Below are 22,425 nucleotides of genomic sequence, written 5' to 3' on the forward strand. Positions count from 1 at the left end.
GGAGGCCAGAAATTGTGATAAATAGCAGGGTGTGAATTAGCCCAATTAACCGTCTGCCTGACTGAAGCACATGTGGTTTCATGTTTAGAACGCCATCAGTTCAGACAATGCAGCTAACTAAAAGGGGCTGTTACCATATCAGACAGCGTGACTAGCTAATGGGAGCTGTTAGCAGTTCAGACAGCATGGCTAGCTACCAGGGACGGTTAGCAATTCAGATAGTGCGACTAGCCAAAGGGTGCTGTTAGCGGATCAGATAGTGCGGCTAGCTAAAGGGGGCTGTTAGCGGATCAGATAGTGCGGCTAGCTAAAGGGGGCTGTTAGTAAGGTGGCTGCTTAAGGAAGCAGAAACAGTGTCCCCCTGGTCTGTGGCAGTTTATTCTATCCTGTGGTGCAGACTCCAAACTCCCTGTCATGTCGAAGTTTTATTGCATCTGCAGGACCGCTGGCTAAATCCAGGTCTAGAGCACTCTGTGATCAAATATAAATGTACAAGTATGAATTTTGAAATATAAATGTACCGAAATCTGACTTTTCCTGTCTCTCCGTCTGCAGTTCTCAGAATCATAAGTGAACCAATCTTCACCTTGCGAGCGAATGCTCTCTCTGCACTGCTGGCGCTCTGAAAAACATCTCAAATCTCGGATGGTGGCGCCTGGCCCTGTGTGGGGGTCGGTTCCGTAATGCTGTCATCGTGACGGGCCTGGTGGGGGTTGGGGGGGCAGTGATGGGAGCCAGGGGCTAAAAGTGGTTGATGGGATGTGGCTGACATGGTGGAGCAGGTGTCGCTCTTTAACCATGTGTGGGTGTGGGTGTGCGTGCGTGCGTGCGTGAGGGGGCAGGGGGTTGTCAGTCACAGAACCTGCTGGGACACAGAGCAGAGTTGTCCAGATAAGGAGAGAGTGAGAGTATGTGCGTGAGAGTATGAAAGAGATAGAGGGAATACTGAGAAAGGAATAGAAAAGGAAACGGAGGATGTGGAAAAGGAAAAATGTACTGATGGGTGCCAAGGAAAGTGAAATAATGGGAAAGATAGCAGAACAATGTTTGAGCGTGCCTGGCCTGGCCAGAAAAAAAAAGAAAAAAAAGAACGCCAGTCTGAAATAGTTTGAAGCTTGGATCATGTCAATCTCTATGGTTATTCAAAGGAAACAATTCTTAGCTGCCTGGTCACACATACCACCTGTACAAAAAAGCTTAGGACAGACACACATACACCCCAATGCAAGCAAGTACACACATACGTACGTTAACTCACACTTTAGGAGCTCAGCTGTTCTATAACCTGACTGGTGAGATAAGGAACGGAATGTTAGAGAGGCACACGCGGGCTCAGAATAGAGTAGTGCATGCCGTCCCTCTAACACTAGCCAGGGGAGAGCACGCTTACACGCACACCCGCGTGGCTTTCACCCGTGCGCCCTCCTGCGCCTCCTGGTTACCGCGCGTGAACCCTCTGCACACGCACTGACTGGAATGCACTTGTACGAGGCACACGTCCAGTCCCCGTAGTCGATCCTGCGCCCAGGCAACCCTTGTGCGTTAAGATGGACATTCCGTTACGTGCCCGACCTGAGCCTGCACGCTCTGCACACAGTGTCTCCTGGTGGCACAGTGTCTTTGGGCAGTGCGTCCACGCCTGGACAGGGGGACAGCTGGAGGCTTCTGGCGGATCAGGCGTCTGACACGCCCTCTGCATTGATCAGCGTGGCTGTCAGTTAATGAATGGCTGATTCGCACATCGACGTTTTAGCCACCAAATCGCTGAACGCACAGTCAGGGTAACGTCACATTAGGTGTGTTGGGGGCCTGCATGCTCAGGAGGACCAGTGAAGATGAAGAGGAAGAGGAAGAGAATGATGGGGAAGAAGGAGACCAAACAAACGGAGCCAATCATGATCAGACTTGCAGCTTTATGCAGACAAACCGGAAACCTTTCAGGAGTTGTTACTTCAATAAGCCTCATTGAAGCTGCATTATCTGGCACCTCACCAGCCTTCATCGGGCTCTCCATCCCTCTTCATCCCCATCCTCTTCCTCATTTCCTCCTTCCTTTCTGTTCCTCCTCTCTCACTCTCGTCTGTTGCTCACTTTCTCCACTGACACGTTTTAAGAAGCTCCAGAGAAGTTCCTGAGGTGTCAGCCTTGTTTCGGGGACACCTAGCACAGGGTCGGCAACACACACCACGCGCACACACGTACATACACACATTCACACACACACACACACACACACACCCTGGCAGAAGAATCCGGGTTAGCTGTTTGGAGGTGTCAGCATGGTGTGTGTGCGTCTGTCCGCTCTGTCCCCGCCGCCGCGTCTATTTTTAAAAGCAGCGGTGGGACAAGCCGCGAGAGGAGGTCAGTGAAGAGGTCTCTCGTGCTCAAGCATTTTAAGAGCAATAAGACAGTGGTTTGCGTTGTTTGTGTGTGTATTTGTATTTGTGTGTGTGTGTGTGAGAAAGTGTGTGTAGTTACTGAGAATTTCAGGGGTGGTAGTCTGAGCTGATGTTTCGCCCATGACATGCATATGTGTTTGTGTGTGTGTGGAGGGGCGAAGGTGACAGTGTCATTGCATCTCTATTGTGTGCTGTTTATTAAACCCTTCCCCCGTCAGTACTGAAACCAACATGCATAGCCAATGCAGACATCCAATTCAGATGCTTCAAATGCAGCAAACTCCTGTATTTCCTTTTTCTTCTTTTTTTTTGCTTTCATACATATACAAATATTCTCACACACACACACACACACACACATACTCTTCTGGCAACCCAGTGAGTACAGTGACCAACGTCCCTAACGGCAAAATTATTAGCTAATGCTAATTTAAAAGCGATTTGAGCGGGAGCCCTCAAGGGCAAAGACGGCATGTAGAGCTAAATAAAATGAGCTCAGTGCACTGCTGCAGGCGCCCCTGTAAAAGTACAGAAAAGCTAAAGGAAAAGACGGGTGAAGGAAAAGCGAGAGAGAGAAAGAGTGAGAGAGAGTGATAGGGGGTGGGGTCACTTATAACAGATTTACACAGGGGGCCGAGAGAGGTCAGGGGGAGTTAGTTCTTCCAGTGTTGTTTCCTCTGGCTCCATTAGCAGTATTGACAGATCTGTGATAAATTCATTGTGTTCTCAAGTTTGTCTGCAGCCTTCTGTAGGCTCGGTTCTGTCCAATGTACACGACTCCCTCAACAGACTGCTGAGCTTCCAAAACACGCACACACACACACACACACACACACACACACACACACACACACACACATTCTAACACACTCACACACACACACACACACACACACACACACACACACACACACACGCACTTAACGGCTTGCTGAGCCTCAGTCGCTCTGAGCGGTTCAGCGCAGAGCTGAATGAGTTTCAGGGGTGAACAGACAGAGGCAGTGTGAGCTGTTGAACGATCACCATCTCCCTGCTCACGTCTTCCTGGATTCAGGATCTTCACCGACACTAAAGTGTCACACCAGCACCTCCTTAACCAGAAGGCCATCTGTATGTCTCCTGTTTTGAGGGCACTGTTAATCGCCGCTGCGTTAGCTCTTAACATGTCTGCCTCCTGGTTCACATGCGCACCGCACGCTTTCTGTTCATTATATCCTTCTGTGTCTGCATGTCTTTTTGTCTGTCCCTTTCCCTTCGTCTAGAGAAGACAAGGCTGCCCATTGTTTGTTAGGGGTTCACAGCTAAAAGACTACGTAGAGTGGCGTAGTTGAAAGCTGTTAAACACCAAAGCCAATAGCCTTCTGACCAGCCTGTCCTCTGATATCCCTTGCAGGTTCTGGACTGGTGGCTGATGCTCCTGTGTTCCAGCGCTCCTGTGCCGCCAATCCCAGAATGCTTTGCTAAAGCTGGTAAAATGGAACCAAATCAACTGTTCTATGGATTTGGTCCCCTTCAACCAGCTGTAGCTGTGCATTAATCACCCCCAAAAAGGACAGGGATGTGTAGAGAGAAGACCTGTGACCACAAACACATGCACGCACGCACGCACGCACACACACACACACACACACACACACACACACACACATTAGCGTGCGCCTCACAACCCCTGTCAGACAGGATCCGACTGTCCAGGGAGTGGACCTGTATGGATTTGCTGATCCAGACATGAAAGGCGACATTGATACAGTTCAACCCCCTCTTTATGATACCTGGTAACACTATTAAGCACTCTAAGGGTTATTAAAACCCAGGTGAGTGTTACCCACGTCATGCCTCTCGATATTTTCGTACTGTAATCTCTGATTATGTATTCAACCCAAATCTCTGGCACTGGGATACGGGCCCACTGTGTGCTTTGGCCGGCCATCGATTTCTTGTCTTCAGTGGCAGAAAGAGGTGGGAAGGGATGATTGGGCGGGATTGGGGGCGGGGCGGGGTGTGGGAGGGGTTGGGTAGCGTGGGTGTGAGGGAGAGGTCGCCGTGTGTCAGTCTCTTGAATAAGTAAAGCCATTGCTACTTTCCTCCCCCCCTTTCCCCTCCCCGCGCTTGGCGTGATGCGTAATGCATGCGCCGTGATCGATAAAAGCTCATCCCGAGGTCCATAAAGTGCTGAAGTGGTTTTTCCTGTGGAGAGGTGGAGGGGTGGGGACAGACAAGTGGAAGACCGGGAGGGGAAGAACCGCAGCTAGGAACCCGTGGAGCAGCTATCCGAGCGATTACTGCGGCGCCGCCGGACGCCGTAGCGTGTGCTGGCGCAGTTAGGTCTCCAGCCTGATTGCCGTTCTAATCCAGATCACAGCAGCCTAAGCTACAAGTACAGAGGGCAGCGACATAAAACAGGAAAGCCCCTGCCTTGTTTTACGCCTACTGTTGCCTTTTCTCGGTGTCTTCCATCAGCCATCGCTAGGCGCGTGTTCGGCTGATGGTGATGGATGTCTCGACGTGGGAGAGACGTCTTATCACACACACCCTCCAGGTGGTCCATTAGCTGTGCGCACAGTGATAGATGGAGCGCTACAGCTGGCTTCACCACGGCCTGGAGCTGGAGAAGGACAGCAGGACCATTTGGCCTGGATGAAATATGGCCTTCTGTACTTTGTCTTGTACTCTATGGTAAAAGATTCCAGTACAAAATTACCGTGTCAGGAAAGATCAAAGGGAAAGTTGTATTTTTCTAATTTTTAGGCAAAGACATGCACTGATACCGGTACCAAGATATTTTGCATCATTATTTGATGTTTTGGTGTTCTGCTCTGCTCTGTGGGAATGTATCTGTTCTTTTAACATAAGTCTTGACAAAGCATCTAATTGTGTTGTCAGTTTCATATGAACACATGGATGTGCATATGGCTGACCCGCGATGAACTAGCCTTTGACTGATCTGTGTGCAGTACATGTGTTTGGAAACACACTTTCAAACACCTACAAACACATATACCTAACAGTTTTCTCAGCTTCCCTCACACTTCACAGCTTCACTTGCACACACACACGCGCGCGCGCACACACATGCACAAATAGACAAATACAGAGACGAGAGAAATGCTATCTGCAGACTGACAGTACATTCATAGCACTGAATCTAGCTTATGACCTAAATAACTTAATGTACACCTTGAACCTGTGACATTTTACAGGTTGGCCCGCACCAATAAAAAAAAAAAAAAAAAAAGTGTTTTGTTTTTTTTTTTACCTCGGTCTGTGTTATATTACAACCATAATATATGTTTGTTTGAACAGTAAAAGGTTTTGATTGTTTTACACTATTCATGGAAATTGTACAAGACCAGTTTGTGTTAGATGTGAGTGCTGTGTCACTAACGCTGTGACCTATGGGAGTATCCATGTGCTGAAGGCATAGAACCACAGTCAGGGACCTTTATAGATGCTTTTATTTTACACCACATTTATGTTATATTACAATAGAATCATGCATCACTTAACCTGCTTTTTCCCCCAGACATGCAATGTGAATGAAAAAGAATTTGATCTGTAACCAGTTTATAGTTTTCAATTTTGGTTCTTGCATTTACAGTTGTGTCGTTTACTGCATCCTAAAGCCTACAGTGTCTCCTCTGTGGTTCAGAATATTTGTTTCCACTTTCTTTCCCTGAAATCCCTGATTGCAACTGTAGGTCTCACGCTAGTATTCTTTGACTGGTACCTTTTATATCAATCATTGGGTCTGTCTGCTAGCCACTGACTCAACTCCCTCCAAAAAAAAGAGATGAAGTCTGCTACAGCAGCTCAATAGACAAGACATACTGCACGTTTCACCTTAACCCCTAAAATGCAAACAGACACCACACAAACACACACACACACACACACGCACGCATGCACACACTGTACTGCAACCATAATATGATAAGGCCGTCCTCTCCTGAACATAGATTTATGTTGCAGGTGACTTTGGGTGCACTATGCCAACCCACATAAAACAATAGTAGACATTTTAATATTGAGATTGAGAGGAAGGCTGGTTACCATGGGGACAAAACACCCACAAACACAGCCAAGATGTTGGAGTGGAGAGTCCAGCTCTGTTTTTCACACTGTATTGCTGTTTGAGTACATTTGTTACTCCCTGCATGAAATGGTCCAAGGATGAACACTCACACAGGGTCCTACCCTCTTATTCACATCACCTACTCCTTCTGGCCTTCTCCACTTGTCCATTTCTCTACATTTTAAATGAAAAAAAAAAAATCACACTGTATTTTTCTCCTTGAAGAATTGAAGATCCTCCATTAATTACAATAGATTCATTGAAACTGCATTTAAGTATTCCAGCGTTCTGTGTCAACCATTATAAGAAAACTGATAAATACGTTACACCTGCCTATTATTTTTAAGAGAAATAAAATAGTCATATAGAATATCATTTTTATGTTCAGATAAATTGCACTGACTTTTTATGAAGAATCCAGTTGTCATATACTTTATAACTACTGTAGTGAGAGAGAGTGAGTATCAAGTGTTTTGATACTGGCCTGACCTGCACTGATGCCGAATGGCTCTGTAAAAAAACATTGATTTATCTTTGACACCCCCCATCTTAGTTGTAAGTCTTTTCTAAAAAGATAAGAAACATGCAGTGACTCTACCTGCCGTGTCATAAATAAGGTGTGTTTTTAAAAATTAGTACTTATTGTAGGGTACTGTTTATGTTGTTTAACAAACTAGCACTTATTGGTTATAGCACTTATCATTGTTTAAGATAGACCTTATGTCTTCCCTGTATTCTACAGTATTCTGTTTCATTGGTATGTTTGAGTCTAACCTACTGTACTGTACTAGGATATTCTATGAGTAAATGACTAAGCACTTTTGTAAGTCGCTCTGGATAAGAGCATCTGCTAAATGCCGTTAATGTAAATGTTTAATATCTAATCCACTATACAGCCGTGTAGTAAGCAAACTGAAAGTCAAAGACAAAGTGTTTCCTCAATATCACCCAATGCATTCATAGCATATATACCTTCACATACTGCACGGCCTATATGCACACACTCTCTGTCACACACACACAGCTCTGTGGAGGAATCCAGGTTAGAAAACAAACAGCTCTTACAATGTCAAAAAAAAAAAACATCTTCACATCTCTTGTTCTGTATTAAGTACAACATCATAATTTGCAACTCTGTTAGAAATGTGTTTCTATCAGCACATCCACTGATTATAAAAGCATTGTATCATGGCTTGTGTTAAGAGCCGAAGGCTGAAAATGGTTTGCAGATCTCTTCAAATGACTGAGTGAAATCCAGTGTCTTTTGGGAGATTACTCATTATTAAGCCTATAATCTAAGACAACATTTGCTCTGATCCAATATGGCTCTCCTCATTAACATTGGATTGATGGATCAACAGCTCTAGGCTACTGGCACAGAAGCCAGTAAAAGCACTCTATAATTTATCAACACACACCCGGTGTCCTCTTGAAAATAAATTTGGTACTTGCAGTAAGAAATGTGCATATTAATAAAGATTTACATTGAATCATTTACTTTTAAAGCAGTTTGATGTGACTGTACTCAATATTATTAGCCTGTCATAGTTAAATGTTTTGAGTTTTATAATCCTCTTCCTTAAGGTGTGTGGAACACTTCTTATTCCTGAAACCTGTAAACCAGAAGTCTTAACTTAAAACAAATTTCTGGCCCTGGATTTTTTAAATCACTGGTAGGTTTTTTCTATGTAATTAAGATTCATGTTTAATTCTACCACATCAAATCCATTGTGGAATTTCAAAGCATTTTGCTGACTATAGACTAAACAGTCATCTTAAGCATGCTGCGTATTACTGCAAGCACAGAAGTGAGTCAGGTCCAGGTGACCCAAGAGATTTTGTAGAAGCTAATATTATTACGTCACTCTGTCAAGCGATTGTGTAAATCTACTCATTCACACATGGCAGGCAGGGAGTTCAAGCAAAGTATTCAGACTGAGCTGAACCAGGAGGCTACAGTGAGTGCAGGCTGCTGGAAGCTGCCTTTCCTCTCATGACAGACGTGTCTGTTCAGGGGTAACGCTCAGGTGAAACGAGGACCTTTTGAAAAAGTCCAGTGAACACTGTGCAAAGTGACTGGAATAGTGGGAACTAAATAAAATCTTTAAACTCCTTACACTTTATCAGTGTGAACAGTTAATAGAGTTCTTGGTCATCTTGTAATGTTAACTGGAAGAGTTTGAAGTTTCGGAGTGAGAACATAGAAAAACATTGTTAGCCTAAAAGAAAGCAATGAATATGTATATTTTTATAAATATATCTTATAAAATATTTTAGTATTTCAGATGAAAAATGCTATTCCATAATGTTGTACATCTTGATGTACAAATTGCGTTTTACTTTTCACTCAGGACAGTTACATGTTACAATATATGTGCTGAAGTATTTTAATTCCACGTATTTAAAATACCCTGTTCGTAAGTTAAAGTAGATGTACTAAACCAGGTAATGTATTGGCATACCAAAGCCAGGATGATTAAATGACACAGGCCCAGTTTTTCTGTGGAGTTGCTCCAAATGCCGAATATACCATGCCAGTTATACTATGTATGACTATGTATGTGGCAAATAAACTTTGAATTTGAAATAGAAGACTCAAAATTATGGACATTTATTCCTTGTGTACAAGGATGAGTTTTGCAAGGAAAGATACAAACACTTAAAACCATAATAACTTTTATTTCTGGACAAACCAGTGAGCAGGCCTTTCCCTTAGCTTCAGAGAGGATAAAACACTCCAATGTAAAGTTTGCAAGAGTCATTTAAATCCCAGTGTACATAACAGAGGCCTGACCCGCCAAACCAAGTGTGTCTGTCTACAACACTGCAGTTTCCTTTGCTCCAAGTGATTCATATCATGTGCGGTCCAGTACTTGATTACCGGATCAAAAGTCATGACCACCAGATCAAAGTCATGACTGGAGTTTAATAAAGGCCAGTATTTCACATCAGTCAGTCTGCAACCCTATCGCCTACTGAAATTGCCCCTGTTGTATGAATTACAATAGATGACCACAGTTTAAAAAAAAAAAGTCAAAGGAGTTTTATTGTTTGGTGAGCCAACATACTAAGGAAAATCTGCTGAAGGTGCTCTTTGTGGAATGGTCAGGTGTTTTAGCCACAACCTCAGGGCGGTTATTATACAATAGGATTAAATTAGGCCGTTTGAAATAGGAGTTTCACCATGGCAACTTCATAACTCAGTCCCAGTAACAATCAATAACGCAGAGGAACATTTCAGACTGTTTTCTAATCTTCGTACAGTTCAGCAGAAAAATTACAGCAATATTGCCATAGATGGAAGGGTCGATGCCAGTGACACTATATTGAAGTGATGTGTCAGCACATTCATTTTCTTTAGTCTACTTAAGAGATTTCTTATTGTCATTTTTTCCATTGTGAAATTGTGTTTGGGTTTATTTTGGCTGGACATAGGTGTGCACATGCATGCATGCATGCAAGTGTACGTATGCACACACACACACACACACACACACACACACCTAGTTCAGAATTTATAGTAAACAATTACTTACTTGCATACTCTTTGTCTGATCACTGTTGTGAATCTGAAAAAGATCTCACACATATCTTGCATACACACAAATGAATATTCATCAAGTCGTTATAATTTGTCACTTCGTTGTTATGCGCCTTCAAAATGCTTCTCTATTAATAACACTAATAACATCATTTACTTTAATTACTAATAATGCTAATGCATTCACAGCGTCGCTGCCAGCTGCCGACCTCCACAGTTAAAACAGGAAAACTAAGTGGGGCTCGACACAGAAGGGAGTGAAACGGAATTTGAACAGCGCACGCAGGGTGCAGCATGTCCGTCAGTTAAGCATGCCGCACCACCCGGGCTCTGACGTAATCACCGTGGTCACCGTTTCCTTTAACTTGCTAGTTATGTTACTGTAATTAACCTCACTTAGTTTGCGAACGTGGCCCTTCATGACTGCAAGGGTACTTCATTAGCCTCCTTTTTGTGCGCCGACGTAACCGGCTGTAAATCGGAGTCCGTGTGAAATAATTGGGCATCGGCTAAAAGTGAAAATTAACGGGGAGATGGAGGAGATGCAGGCGCGACGCTAAAGGCAAAGCAGCAAACACGGCAGCGACACTAAAACGTTTTCGTTATAAGCAGGGTAACTTGCCTAGTTTACGCGTGTAACGGGAAGTGGAATTTGCGGAAAACACATTCTAACGCTAATTGTTACATAGATTCGGCCTAGTTCTGGGGATAATGCATAATTTTTGGCAGAAATGCATTGAGTCCATGTTGAAATTGTGATATTTCCTGTCAGTGCTGAACACTACAAGTACAAATGGATCCAAATTCAATCTAGACAAAATGATTATGGCAAGATCCTGGAGTGGCACACGGGCTGTGACATATGTGACATATAGGGTGTGCTCTGCCCTCTGTTAGAGCTGGGTGAAAACCCAGTGTCAGCTATACAAGAGGACAGTACAGAATTCAGCAATTCACACACACACACACACACAGTCCTATACAAGCCTGCCCCTTCTCTTTCTACTTGAACTCTATTTTCTTGCTAATGTAATGACCAAATGTCAATGTATTCAATTATTCCCCTATTTCACATCAGACTGCTGGGGCAAACAGCAGTGAGTTCCAGAAAATAACTAAATAAACAAAGTACACATTTTAAAAAAATCTTTTTTTTTTTTTTTTAACAGAATGTGATATTTATTACACACACACACACACACACACACACACACACACACACACACACACAAATTTTCCATTACTCAAGAACTCACTTCCAGTAATATAATCACTAAAAGCAATGCTATCAAGTCATATATCAACTCACAAGATGATGGAAAACCCTCAAAAAAATCAATAAATAAACCTTTAGGACAATGAAAAAAACCCAAAACTATGCCTAAAGAAAAGGAGGGAAAACCTCATGTGACTGAAACTCAGAACTTTGGTATATTGCTTATAGTGATAGCCTAGAACTGTTTCCAAATGTTTTAACAGTTTCATAAAACGGTGCCCTATTCACTGTCATGGAAAAATCTGGATCACTACATAGAGCACTTATTACACAATTGTGGACATTATATTTTGTATGTCAGCTCATTATTTCTGATAGCAGATTAACAATCTGAACATCATACCACAGTCCATTGTAACAAGTTGAACAACATGCCAGGTACCCCAGATAAGGTACGCAGGTACCCCAGATAAGGTACGCAGGTACCCCAGATAAGGTACGCAGGTACCCAAGCTACACATACAGTTTCACATCAGTCCTCAGTCCCTTAGATAATGTAAACAATCAGTTAGATTGATTTCACCTGATTATTTCACAAATCAACCTATGTGATTGCAGAAAGACCTTCCGAAAAAATGAAAGCATTTCTTCGTTTAACCTACTATTCACATTTGCAACAGGCCTGTGAGGTCTCTGAAGAGGTCCCTGTCATCCCTCCATTCTCCTCAGATAAGCTGCACGTGAATCTTCAAAGCAAATGGTGCAGCATGGATATTCCCTGTCTGCTAGGCTGCATCATTTGCACTCTTCTTACTGGGGTGCATTGTGGGACTGATGTAGAGCACTGGATATTCGTTATTGGGCACCACTACAATGTGGCGGAACAAAGTTGTGTAATATTATAGTGAATAGGGAGAAGTGAACTCTGCAGCAGTCAAAGTCACTGCACTATGTCTAAGACAGGTGGAGATAAAGAGAAAACTAGTAGATAGGGAAGGTGCGTGCAAATGTGTGTGTGTGTGTGTGTGTCTGTGTGTGTGTTTGTGTCCTGTGAGCAGGGTTGCTTTAGGAATTCCTAACAGATACCGACACACCTCCGCATAGCCTGGAAAGGGTGAAGGCTTACAGACACTAAACACCGCTTTGTCACAAAGACACACAAACACAGCTAACTTCCACTGCTAATCAGTCTGAGTAGCCCACCCACGACAGCTGCAGCACGGGGACCTCTACAATGTAATCAAGTGTGCCATTTAATAAGATTTTTTTTTCCAGATTCAGCATTTATGACATCCAGTTATTCAATGAGCATGAAAAAAGCTTGTAATGCCCAAAGCTAGGTAGGCTAAAAGCACATCTGAATAACCAGGCCACACCGAGCCTAACAGTTGCTCTCCTTTATGTAGTACTAAGAAAAATGATCAACAGCAGCAATAAAAGTCACAAGTCTGCATATTACAACAATTATTATTATGATTAATCCTGGGCAGGATGCAAGAGAAGCAGTGTAGAGTGTGGAGTGGGAGGAGATGAAGTAGAAGTGGCCTGCTGGGAGAGCCGTCCCAGCGGCTGAGAAGTGTCTGCTTAAATGTGCTTGAATATGCTGCTACCCAAACAAATTCATTAAACAAAGGCTGTACTTTGAAGCATATGCATACAGAGCGATAGGACTGCAGTCAGATGGAGACTGTGAAACTACCTGATGAGAGAAAAAAATGTCACTAAAACTTGACGGTTACAAAGGTGTTACGATCAAGTTACAGAACAACAGACCGAGCAGCTCCGCTATTCACCTCCCATGGGAGGGCATGCACATAACTTTTTAAAACCTGCGTAGATATAGCTATCGTTGATATGCCAAGTACACAGTAGCAGTGACATATCGAACAGAAAGGAGAGTCCGCGTGTGAGAGAGATGGAGGGAGAGAGAGGAAACCGAATAAGGAGGAAAAGAGACGGTGTGTAATGTATGGATCGCCACTACCCCGCGCTTTCTCTTACTGTTTCAGGTACTGTTTTCAGACACACTAGATAGATGTGTAAGCAGAGGTGTATGCACTAACAAACAAACAAGCAGTGACCAATCAGAGGGGCTCTCTATCACAGACAGACATGAAAGAGATTGATGGAGCCTGTTTATCAGCGCATTGTGTCACTGAAAAGTCTGATAAGCACACATACACACTTCTCGCCATTTTCACACGCGTTTGTAAGACACTCATTGTGTCCCATATGTAAAAAGCCACAAGTGGCTAGCTACACACACACACACACACACACACACACACACACATAACACAATGCTTAAGATTTGAAAACAATGTTACTGATGGTTGAATACTGGATACTCTGTTCTAAATGTATTCCAATTTATTCAAAATACATTGAGAAGACATTTTGAAAAGGTATATGTGAAACATCTCCAACCTTATTTGTTAATATTCCCTCCATCACACTGGTTGTTCTCTAGGTCTACTGCCACTGATAATTGTTATTTCTCAGTGCTATAACTGAAGATTTTGCATAGTTAATATCTATCAGTTTATTAGCAGCAAAAACCTAACTAGAAACAATGTCATATTGTAACGAACTCCAAGACACAGGTAAGTGAGGATCCAAGTGCACGGGTTTATCGGTACTGGCAGGAATGGGTGTGAGGTGGATATGTAGGGTAGTCGTCAATGCTGGGGAAGTTCGGATCAGGAGACTGGCGGGTACTGTTCACACTGCAAGTCAGCAGGCACAAACCAAAGTAACCCAAGGGGCTAGGAACAAGGCATAGTCTGGGGAGGAAGCAGAGGTCAAAAGCCAGGGGAAACAAGAATAAAGAACGCTCGGTACGCATAGAGGAATGCAATACTTCGCAAGTTTGAGGGGGGAAACTGGGACGTTATAAAGGGAGCTGGAACGAAGGAGAGTGCTGCTCATCAGTGCTCAGGCGACGGTGACCCAAGTCTGGCCAGGAAAAGGCTAGTGCGTTGGAACGATGCTGTCACACCTATATTTTTATAAATAAGATAGTCGCTTATTTTTTACATTGTAATTTAATCTTTTCATAATTTATCCCCTGCCCAAACATTACAAGAGGAAAAAAAAAACCAACCTTTTTTTTTAACTCCGACTTTCCATTCCATCTTAGATAAGCAACTGTAATCAGGGTGTACTGTAAACACATTTTGTCCTTCATTCACTATAAGTCTGTACTTATACAGGAACACCTGTCCAGCTCTCTAGTTGTGTGTTGGCAGAGGGGGTAGTTTAAACATTTGTTCTTGTGAAAACTTTTGATCCAGTCATGAAAAGACTAAAGCAGTTAGTGCATCATCGCAGGTTGTAAACATCCACAAACGGGGCTCACTGTGGAGAAAAAGAGAGAAACAAAAGTACTGTAAGGGTCTTCGGCCTCTGTTTTCTTCCCTGAGCAGAAATCCAAGTGGGCATATTTGACTAAAATCTAACTTCCGTCTCACTTTGTTGCCTTTTTCATCCTTCCCATGTCTCAGCCTCTTGTTCACTCTCACGCTTCAGCATAAAACATTCAGCATGTTGTGAGTTCCTCTGGTCTAAGGGGAGGAAAAGGAAAGGAGACCTGATAGGGATAGGGAAGAAATCAATAGGAAGCTAAATTGAAGACTCTCTGGCCATTATTTTCCCTGTTTCCCTGTGTCACTCGGACAGTTAGGCCTAGTGCTGAGGTATAAGCATGTTAAACCTACCCCCCACACACTCAAACTCCTCACCCCTGTACACAGGCAAATTATAACATACTGGGCTAACACCTAACTAAGGCTGTGCTAGGGTGGAATAGCCTATTCCCTGAACAAGGCTGTGTTAGGATGGACTAGCATAATCCCTGTCTTTATCTACATGGTGATAAAGCAGCAGGCCACTCTGGAAAAGCAAAAAAAAAAAACCAGAACACTTCCATTTATATCTAGAAAATGGTATGAAGCCACAGCAATTACACAGTGCTCAACAGCAACATTCACCCCGCATTAATCCTGCACTAATGATGCTGAGGCAGGACCATCAGCACACACACACACACACACAATATATATATATATATATATATATATATATATATATACACACACACACACACACACACACACACACACACACAGGTGAACATTAAATAGCCATTGAAGTTTATAATCTTAAGATTTATAAGATGAAACTGTATGCAGATAGACCTCGAGTGCAACAAATCAATACAACAGCCTGATCATTCCCCCAAGCACGCTGCTCTCTGCCTCTCCTGCCAAGCTTGTCATTCTCGGAGTGAACTGCTCTTGCTCCAAGCACAGTCGCATCTGGTTATCTTCCAGTCCTGCACATGTCTACACAAACTGGTTTTGAAGCTGCACAGTGTGTTTCTTGTTCCTGATTAGACGGACACGTACCGCTTCAAAAGCAAGGACTAGCCTTCATTTTCAACACTTCCTTCCTTCCCTTTGAACATGAAATTAATGATTTATTACTACTACTACCACCACCACTTGTAAATAATAATAATAATTATTATTATTACAGAACGGAAACTTCAAATTTAATTTAAAAGAAAAAAAGAAAAAGAAAAAATAGTCTAAACAATTTAACAGTAGTGTGTGGAGACATTTCCTTACTGAAACTGTTAAAATCACATTTGTTTAGATGTTCTAGCTCACCAAAGGATGGAGAGTTGGCCTGGTTCATACTCTAATTGTAAATATTAAAGTGTGATCAATCACTGCATTGTATTTAAAGATGTAGTGGTAGTAATAATAGCAGTGAACACACAAGGTTTCCACAGAAATGAAATGAGTTTTTTTTCAGGCAGAGGTTCTTCATCAACTGTGCAAGTGCTTTTTACTGCCTCTACATCTATAGAGACCTTGGTCTAAAACCTTGAACCAGTTATTCATGCATTCATTTTGTCCTGCCTTGACCCCTATAACTCACTGTATATGGGGGTTACACAGTCAGTCACATTTAACTCGTCTACAGTTATTACAAAATGCTGCAGCCAAGTTCCTCACTAGGTCTAGGAAACGAGAACATATTTCCCCCATACTTGCTTCATTTCACTGGTTAATTTTAAAACCTACAATTGATTTGAAGGTCCTTTGGTTTGTTGTTTGGTTTTAAAGCTCAGCACCAGTGTATAGCCAGGACTCTGAGCAGTGGCACATCTGCTCCACAACCCCGCCTAGAGACAAAGGGATGGCACTTTCTCTGTGGCAGCTCCCAGACTGTGGAACAGTGTGCCTCAACTCATGAGATCCTCATACCTTTTCTCTGTGGCATATGAGTCCACTTGAGTATGTTCATATTTTGATTGAATATTTTTTAAGTGAAGTGCTGTTTTGAATTTAGAATTTTACTACCTTTTCTTTTTTGCTTTTAATTTGAATGCATTTACCTTGTGCATGTAATATTTTGATATTTTTATTCTTAGTTAAGAATAAAAGAATACTTATCTATTTTAGTACATGTAAAGCACAAAGTAGGTCAACTACACTTGTATATAAATAAACATGACTTGGCACCCATTTGGCCTATTAGAATGTTTTAGTAGATATTTGCATTTTTCTTTCATTGCTACCAGAGTATTTGCCAAAGAATTCTGGCAGATCATCAGAGTATGCGCAATCCTGCATGCGTGCTCAAAGTCATGGCAGACAGTGAAGTACTACCGAAAGCAAATTGGCATGACCTGCTTATGACAAACACACAGTGTGTGTGCGCGCATGTGTTTCTCTCTCAATGTTTATACAATGCTCAGTATAGTTTCATAATGTGTTGAATTGACCTTTGTTAATTCCATGCCCCAGAGGTACTGAATTACTATTCAACGCACAGCATCTGCAATAATAATTTAGAGGTAAGTACAGTCAGTCACACACACAAAAAAAAGAGTGCATAAGCCACAAAAACACATATGTACTATTACCGCTATGTAATTTACACTTATCCAGTACTGACCAGGGTGCTCTTTTTCTTCCAGAGCAGCCTGAATTTTTCATGGCATCGATTCAAGGTCCTGGGATCTTTCCTTTGGGATTTGGGTCCACGCTGCCTCAATAGTGCAGGTCCTGAGTCCATGCATTTGTCCTGCGATCCTGTAAATTGCACTAGCCTATGCTAAACCTACCCTACCTGACTGATATCTGGCTACTGTGCACACCAGTGGAGTAAAAGGACACTATCAGACTCATGGGACCACAATGAGATGATAGGTGCTCCATTGTGTGGTGCATTCTTGTGCTAGAAGTGTCCAATTGAAAGAGGGTAGAATGTCATAAATGGATGCACTATCAGCAGCATGGCATAGCTCCACCAAGAAAATGCTTCAGCTGGTTTTCCCAGATTCATGCTGGGATTAAAGATTCTGACCACCTTTACATCACTATAGAAACTGAGGTTCATTAGATCAGGCAATGCCTACCTGTCTTCAGCCATGTGGTTTTGGCAATCAAGTGACCACTGTAGAATAGAATAGCCTTTATTTTCATTGTATGAGTACAATGCAATTCACTGTGCTTTTTCTGATGAGCTACATAGTAAAGTAAAGCAGATGAGAACTGTATATAGAAAGAGAATTTTTCCCTCTTTTTGGTTATCGTCATGGTATGCTAGGCACCCTGCAGGACACCTACTGTCACAATCACCTGATTATTGAGTGCTTGCACCTGTGCCTTGTTTGTCTTCCCTATATAAAGCCCACAGTTACACTCCCCCAGTGCTCTGCATTACTTGCCTACTGCTCTGTCCAAGATGCCCTGATTGCTGCCTGTGCTGCATCTCAGCAGTTCTACTGCTAGTGATTAGCAATTATAGGGTTTAGCCAGCTCACCGCTTTGGTCTTCAGTTTGTTTCGTTTATTCTGAAATAGAGAATAAAGACACTCCCTCACTACATTGCTGCTGCCACCACTAATGCTTGGTTAGTCCAACAACAGATTAAACCTCTTATATCAAGATATAGATTATATATGTATGTGTTCTCTGTTTGCTGGCCAAACATTGGCATAGAAGCAGGTGTGAGTGTGTGTGTGTGTTTGTCTATATGGCAATCACACACCCCAGAGTAGCACATTATTTACCACTAGTGTAATATTCGTATAATTTCTGATCCAGATTATATTACGTTTTATATGCTTTATATTAACATTAACTTTAGAGAATTATTTATAGTCTACATGCATTATGGTGGCTGTGTACCACTCTGCAGTTAATGGTTGTAACATAGTAATAGTAATATTTACTTAAGCAAAAGCTAACAAACCTCTTATTATAGTATCCATAAGTCCATTTCCAGACAGATACATTCTCCCTACTTGAACTGTAAACTACACAGTACTGCAAGATACTGGTTTGAACTGTAAACTACACTGAATTTCTTTTGTATTGTTTGTTATTAAATATCTTCAGGCTAACATGCAGCAATGGCAGACTGCCATCTAGGGGTGAAATTATGCTTGAATGTTTTGTTTCAGTAAGTCTTAAACTTCATTTAAAGGCAACTGAGACTATGCTGAGTATCACCGGACCCATGCATGTGCAAAACATTTGAAATGCATTTCCCCAGTTTTTTTTTTTAATCAATTAAATAATTGATTTATAGCTGAATATCATGAACATGTTTATACCTAATTTTCTTACCCAACATAAATAAACAGTGATGCAAGTAATGCTACAGTATTGTTTATTTATTTGGGAGGGAGAGCACTAATCTATATATGTATATGTGCATTGTGTCCATTGTCAATTATTTACTTAGAGATATTTGGAACTTACCTGAGCAAAAAATAATTTAAATCCTGTGTTGATACCAGTATTGCATATTAACCAATATTAGCAAGAAAATAAAGCAACCTAAAATAAACTCTTATAGTTGTTGCACTCATGAGCCAATGGGAGGCATGATGGGTCAACTGATAAAGGACAGTGTTACTGAAACTTTACAATACCTTATAGACCGCGTATGCCAATCCTAAACAGTTTCATTCAGTTCATCGCCTTTTAGTTTACAAATATGGCAAATAGCGAAAAAAGATTCCCTATTTACCTTAATCTGTCCCTCTGGTATCAGTCAGATCCTGCCTGTCTGTTCCTCCTCAGGGCCCTGGAGCACATTTCTCAGAATGAATGACACAGTCAGAGATACTAAGAAGCACACACAGCTAAGAGTATATATAGAGAACAAAATAATTGAATAAGTGAAATACGTAAATGACATGACATGTAGATATAAAAGGAGACATTCATCTATCGCCATTTCCGGACCATATTTGACATGGCTTTTTTTTTTTAAGGCAGCAAAACATGAGCAAAGGAAAAATGTAGCACTACTGATTAAAAGATTTACAGGTTATTTACAGAAAAGGGAGCTGCATTGTAGGGAATGCCAACAGTGTGTGCGTGTGTTGAATGTTGGGGTTGTGTCTTACTGACTGGAGAATGAAAGCATTTTCAGATGGCATGTATTGGATGCTCTTATCCAGAATGACTTAGTGCCATTTGTCCATGCAGAAAATGCATCTTTAAATAGGCGAGAGCCTAAAAATACTCAGTGCTGATACCAAGATGCATAACAATAGAGAGATCAAATATTTCATTCATGTTTAATTTAAGTACTCTTGGAAGAGATCTTCGGTCTGTGTTTGAAGACAGCAAGGGACCCTGCTGCTTGAACAGCCAGGGAAAGTTTGTTCTACTTGGATGTGAGGACGAGAGTCTTGATGCTCGTCTTTCCTGTATCTTCAGAATGTGTCAATCCAGCTGGCCAAACTTAAAGCTTGAAAGGTCTCTGCATAGAATTGAGGATTCGACCACTGCCATCAGCTAGGGAGGGGCTGGTCTATGCTTGGATTTGTAAGCAAGCATTAGGGTTTTAAATCTGATGCGGGTAGCTGCAGGGAACACACCAGCAGGGTGACATGGATAAACTGCAGAAAGTTGAATACAAGCTGTGCTGTGACATTCTAGATCAGCTTCAAGGAGCTGATGTCCCATACAGGTAATGCAGCCAGGAGCGAGTTGCAGTAGTGCAGTCTTGAGAGTCTCGAAGGACTGGCCGAGCTTCGGGTTGGCCTCTAGAGAGAAACATTCAAAACCTCTAGATGATGTACAGGAAAAGCGTGCATGGTCAAGTCAGGTATGCAACATGAGGGAAGAATAATAATTGGTCATTTATAATCCCAGTGAGGCATCATGCGTCCTTGGATACCAGAGAGTTCTCAGAGGGGATTGCAAGAATACAATGAGAACCTGTAATTCCACACAGAGGAGCTCCATCTTGCTGGGATTTTCCCTTAGGTGGTAAGCTGCCATCCATGCCGAGATGCGACTGGAAACCTGAATGTCAGTGAGAATGCAAGGATTAGCTAAAGGTTGTCAGCATGGCAGTGGAAGGAGAAGCCATGAGATGTTATTACATCACCAAGAGAACAAGTGTAAAGAGAGAAGAGGAAAGGAGTTGTAAAGTTGGCTAAGTGGAGCCAGAAGGCAAGTGTGAGGAAGTGAGTTTTTATTGAAGGGAATACAATAATCATAGTGAAGACAACAGTCCAAAGTAAGAGAACCCATACACATACTATGTGATGACTATGAAACAAGGATCCAGGAATTGAAACCTTGAAGACAAGCCACAACATTACAGCCAAGACCCATCAGAAACAAACACAATGCACCATTTTTAAATAGAAGGATTATTCAGGGCATAATAAGAAACAGGGGAAGACCACAGGAGTTGGAGAACAGAACATAACACGAAACTGAACCAACAACAGAACTGTTCTGTAAAGGACATTCTTACAGCATGACGGTATACAAACTGCATGCGCAAGTTCTTAAACCAAACGGTCTAATGAATAACAATCATCAGTATACCCTTCAGACAAGACCACCCATGTTCTACAAACATGAGAGGAGTTGTCGTACGGCACCAAGAACTTTAATTCGGTTAGAACTATAGGTATATCCTTTAAGATGCAAGCATATGTTTACTAAATAAAAATTAAGCTTTAATTACTCCATCATGTGGATAGAGTAATAAACATGAAATAATTTGTAGATATAGTCTGTCATCAAGTCTTACTGTAGTACAGAATACTCTTAATGCGATATAATAAAGATATCAGTAATATATAATTGGCGCAGTCCATAACGGCATTGCAAATGCCAATATGATGATATAAGAATAAACGCTGAGCCGACAAAATGTTTAAACTTACAATACAGTAGCGTCCCTTTGCACACGTAGCGGTGAAAGTTATAAATGAGATCCATTCTGTGACGTGGTTAGGAAAAGCAGGATGCGGGGACGAGTCGTGTCGAACACAACGAAACGTTTTATTGTAACACAAAACAAAGACGGACGCGTGACTAGCAAGCTAACCGGGTTAAACATCGACAACACGCATGCAAACATAAGACATATACATGCACACTAACGATACACAATGAGGAGCAGGTGTGAAACACAGGGAGGCCGTGACCACACAGACGAACACACACACACACACACACACACACACACACACACACGCACACACACTGGGAGACATTTGAGGGGAGGGGCCGTACCGTGACACATTCTGTATAAGGATCTCTCTGACAATGAAATATTCTCCACCGTGTCATCCGTCCCATTTTAAATTCTTGTCATTTATTACCTGATGTTAATAGTCTCTCAGTTTAGATGATGTTTTTGATCTGATATTACTTAAAATGTCAGTTCACAGTTTCTCAGCCCTTCTGAATTACACAGATTTCCCCATAACTTCTAAAATGTGATCTGATCTTCTTTACGAAAATATCAGTCATCAATGTCTTTTAAAAACACTGCAAGCATAACACATTACCTTTCATATTTCTTGAAGATATAATTTAAACAATCAAATTATATTATATAAAGTTGTGTGAGATCCATTGAAGTAAAATGTAATAGAAAATCAAATTTTCCTTATTTTACTGAATATAAATAACATTGTAATATGTAAATATTGTTAAAGTTTCAAAACAAACCAATGATCCCCTAGTCCCCTAGTCAATGTATAGCACCTATATTGAAAAAAACAGTTTTGAAATGTCTGTTTTTCTGATGTTACGAGAACTCATTTACAGCTCTCTGCCTATTCAGCAGTTTAGTACCACCCACTTACATCGCAGCTCTCAGGTGTTTCAGCTCTGTGTGCGTTTGAAATGATGCA

General features: G+C 41.8%; 2 long non-coding RNA genes across 5 annotated transcripts in view; one reads left to right on the forward strand and one right to left on the reverse strand.

Annotated features, from left to right (window-relative positions):
• LOC145653505 (uncharacterized) overlaps positions 1–4,560 on the forward strand; it is a 23,763-nt gene extending 19,203 nt beyond the window's left edge. Inside the window, exon 2 of the long non-coding RNA XR_014119744.1 lies at positions 3,793–4,560. This is a non-coding gene — a long non-coding RNA (uncharacterized LOC145653505). The remainder of the gene's footprint in view (positions 1–3,792) is intronic.
• A 9,686-nt stretch (positions 4,561–14,246) lies between these two features.
• LOC113575471 (uncharacterized) lies at positions 14,247–22,063 on the reverse strand. 4 transcript variants are annotated; one of them, XR_014119746.1, is made up of 6 exons: positions 21,448–22,063; positions 19,667–20,569; positions 19,281–19,337; positions 18,067–18,096; positions 14,699–14,791; positions 14,247–14,585 (listed from the first exon to the last, which is right to left on the reverse strand). It is a non-coding gene; the product is annotated as an uncharacterized LOC113575471 (long non-coding RNA). The 4 variants fall into 4 exon arrangements; XR_014119747.1 differs by having other exon boundaries at positions 19,663–20,569; XR_014119748.1 differs by lacking the exon at positions 18,067–18,096 and having other exon boundaries at positions 21,448–22,062.
• Positions 22,064–22,425: the final 362 nt, after the last annotated feature.

The sequence above is a fragment of the Electrophorus electricus genome, chromosome 24 (assembly GCF_041902795.1).
Source record: "Electrophorus electricus isolate QZ-2024a chromosome 24, ASM4190279v1, whole genome shotgun sequence".
Lineage (NCBI taxonomy): Eukaryota > Metazoa > Chordata > Actinopteri > Gymnotiformes > Gymnotidae > Electrophorus > Electrophorus electricus.